Here is a 3983-nt window from a genome sequence, read left to right on the forward strand (position 1 = left end):
TTTGGACGTTCAGTTCTTGTTTGACAATCATTTGTGTCGTCATTTTGTAAAAATGGAAAAAATTGAATATCGTGCTATAATTAAATTCTTGCATTTGAAAGGCAATACGTCTACGCAAATTAAAGCCGAGTTGGACGCTGTTTACGGGGACTCTACCCCACCATTTGCCACCGTGAAAAGATGGGTAGCTGAATTTAAACGTGGTCGTACCAGCTTAACTGATGATGAGCGTTCGGGACGGCCAACAACTGCGACCACTAGCGATAACATCGAAGAAATTCATCAAATGATAATGGACAACCGCCGAATTAAGATTAGGGAGATAGCAGAGGCTGTTGGCATATCAAAAAACGTGTTTGTCATATATTGACTGAAGAATTAGGCATGCGTAAGTTAACCGCGCGTTGGGTGACGCGCTTGCTCACTCTGGATCAAAAACGCATTCGAATGAACATTTCTAAGGCCCTGTTGGAGCGGTTTAAACGAAACGAGTCGGATTTTTTGCGTCGATTAATATCGGTTGATGAAATTTGGGTCCACCAATTCACTCCTGAAACGAAAGAACAATCAAAACAGTGGACTGCGAAGGATGAACCTGCTCCGAAGAAAGCAAAGATGGTTTTATCGGTGGGAAAGGTGATGGCGACTATTTTTTGGGACAGTCATGGAATTGTGTTGATCGACTATCTTGAAAAAGGTAAAACAATAACAGGGACGTACTACGCATCATTGCTTGACAAGCTGAAGGCAGAAATTGAGAAAAAACGCATTTGAAAAAGAAAAAAGTGCTGTTCCATCAAGATAACGCACCGTCTCACACTTCGGCGGTCGCTATGGCAAAAATTCACGAATTGCGGTTCGAATTAATTGACCATCCACCGTATTCACCAGATCTGGCCCTCAGCGACTTTTTTCTGTTTCCTAGGCTTAAAGTTTGGCTCCGAGGAGAAATTTTCATCACACGAGGAGGTTATCGCATCCGTAGACGCCTATTTTGCAAAGCAAGACGCTCAGTATTATTTGAATAGATTAAAGGGGTGGGAGCATCGTTGGAAAAAATGTATCGACTTAAAAGGAGACTATGTGAAAAATAAAATTGAATTTAACCGAAAAATTACTTGTTTCTATGTTAGGCTCAAAACTTTTCAGACGACCCTCGTATGTCCAGATGAGAAAGTTGAGAGTTACACAGAGATTATAATTTTGAGAGAAACAGCTGCATTATTGAAAAATATTGTAATTATGCAATTGATTGTGGAATACATTGATACGTTTGATTAGGATGATTATAGCGTCAGACGTATGAAGCGTTGGCTTAAAGGTACGTTTCATGATGCATATATGAAAAGTTTCTTGTCGAAGTTTCCTTGTGGTAAAGTAAAGCCTCTTATTAATGAATCCAGAAAACGTCAAAAAGATTTTTCTCAAATGGAATTTACGAAAGAATGTTTGAAACAAAATTTGGAATTTTGTCAAATTCACGTATGGTTTACATCTCTGTATAACTGCAACGAACAAGTTCCCAAGTCTGTCAGGAGCTATTGCGTATCCATTCTAAAGTATTATATGTAATAAACACAAGAAATATTATTAGATATAATAATAATTATATCTAATTATTATTATGTATGAGGCCTTTTTCACGAAATTCATTTTCAGGCATTATTGAAAATTAGTGCGACTCTCGTCGACTTTATCTCAACTGACTAAACTACTAAAAACTTATGTTTGAAAGCTGGACCAGTTTGGTATAGCAACTGTATTAATTTGAATCATACTTTAAGACTGATTATTGAAGCATCTTCTCGTTTGCTTAAGAAAGAATTGCAATCGCATTTGTATTTTTGGTGATATTATGTTGAACAGCAATTTAAATGAGTTGCACAGGTAATCGTTTTAAATAAAAAGTAAAAACTGTAAACGGTGGATAATTTAATTTTTGTAGAGCACTCATTTAGGAATGTGTGAGATAACGTATAATTAACTTAATAGACGGTCGCTAACTATTACTTGTTTCGTTTGTCACAGAAAAAATATTTGAAAGCTTTGTTACGACCTTACCAAGTTTACTCCTGAAACCGAACATAGATGACATCGTAATTCGTATGTAAATAGTTTTATGTTTTAATGGATCCGGGAAGAATTAATAGGTAAACATGAGTTTATTATCGATAAATTATATGAATTTTATTAAATCGTATATTGGATTATTTTTATATTAAAAAATAAACCACAAATGGTGGTACTGTTTCTTGTTATTTATACAAACTTACCTTTTTAACAATATTTTTATTTTTAGACCGTATATATGAGAAACACAATCAATACTAGAAATTTAAAATGCCTATTACGGTCGAAGCTGGATCTTCGTTGTTTAAATAATTCAATCTTGAATTACTAATATATACTATATATATATAGTATATAGAAGTAATTCAAGTACATATATGTACTTGAATTACAAGTACATATATGTACTTGCATATATACCATATTGTAGTCTTTTTCAAACTGCGCGCCGAATTTAGTCCGGAAAAACAATTCGGCGCGCAGTTTGAAAAAAACTATAATATGGTATATATGCAAGTACATATATAGTGTATATTAGTAATTCAAGATTGAATTATTTAAACAACGAAGATCTAGCTTCGACCGTAATAGGCATTTTTAATTTCCAGTATTGATTACCTTTTTAAAAAAAGGTAAAAAAAGCGCTAAGCATGCGCGTTTTTCGTGAAGAATCATTTGGACCGGTTTCGCCAACGCCAATTATTTAATTGGCCGTGGAACTGACTAATTGTGTTTGCTATTTAGTAGAATTGACCACTTATGATTGACAGTTAATCATCGATTCGGCTTAATCGAGTTGTTGAAACCGGCCCTTTCTATATAATACTAAGTATCCAACCTAATTAATAGTAGTTTTAATTTTTCTCCAAGGATATTCTTATAATGATATGTATTATTCATATGAAAGATTTGATATCAACAAAACTGGCGCCAAGTTAAATTCCATGTAATTCGGATACGAAATTATATAAATAATATTAACTTTAATGATATCATTCCTATAAAAGATTTGATATCAAGAACTAGCGCAAAGTTAAATCCCATTTCTTTCTACTATGTCAAATTAAATAAATAATAAATATTAATCTTATGATATGTATCATTTGTATAAAAGAATTGATATCAACAACTGTGGTGCCAAGTTAAATTCTACTATTAAAATAAAAAGTAAAACCCAAGTGATACTATCTTTATTATTATTTACTTAATCCAAATAGTATTACCTTTAATTTTTATGCATTGAAACCTAAGTATACGTATGTACATCTCAAATAATTTAAATTCCTTTTAAATGAAATTATTATATCACAATTCATTTACACACACAAAGACATTTCCTCTTCCACAACTAAAGTAGTGGTTATTTAATTCTCTTTCAAAATATTATACAAAACATTATCACAAATTTAAATAGAAAAATTTTTCCTGTAAAAACACTTGGCGCTGTTAGATCGAGTAAGAAAAACTATAAAAACAATTTAAAATTAGAATGGTAATTAATAAAAATAAATAATAAAAGGTAATTATAATTTAAATGTAATAATAAAAGTAAAATAAAAAATTTAATCTGAATTTTATACTGAATAAGGATAAAGTTTACTATTTTTTTTTTCTTTCATAACACATGTCTTACAAATCGAAATTTATTTTTTTAGACTTAAACTTAACAGTATTCACAACGTTCATAATTTACACGACTCTGTAATTCAGTCGCATATATACACATATTAGATACTTTAACTCTCATTCTTCTTATTTTTCTTATTTTTCTAAACATTAATATTTTTTAATACGATTCTAATTTTTCTTATTAATATGATTCTTATTTATGTTACTTTTCTAAATATTACATTTTCTAAGTATTATATTCTTATTTCTCTTATTTTTCTAAATATTACATTCGTATTTTGCTA

General features: G+C 31.0%; 1 pseudogene; it reads left to right on the forward strand.

The window, feature by feature from the left end:
* LOC108757563 (uncharacterized) overlaps positions 1-2194 on the forward strand; it is a 4746-nt pseudogene extending 2552 nt beyond the window's left edge.
* The last annotated feature ends 1789 nt before the right edge of the window (positions 2195-3983 follow it).

Source organism: Trachymyrmex cornetzi, unplaced genomic scaffold (assembly GCF_001594075.2).
Source record: "Trachymyrmex cornetzi isolate Tcor2-1 unplaced genomic scaffold, Tcor1.1 scaffold1468, whole genome shotgun sequence".
Taxonomy (NCBI): Eukaryota; Metazoa; Arthropoda; class Insecta; order Hymenoptera; family Formicidae; genus Trachymyrmex; species Trachymyrmex cornetzi.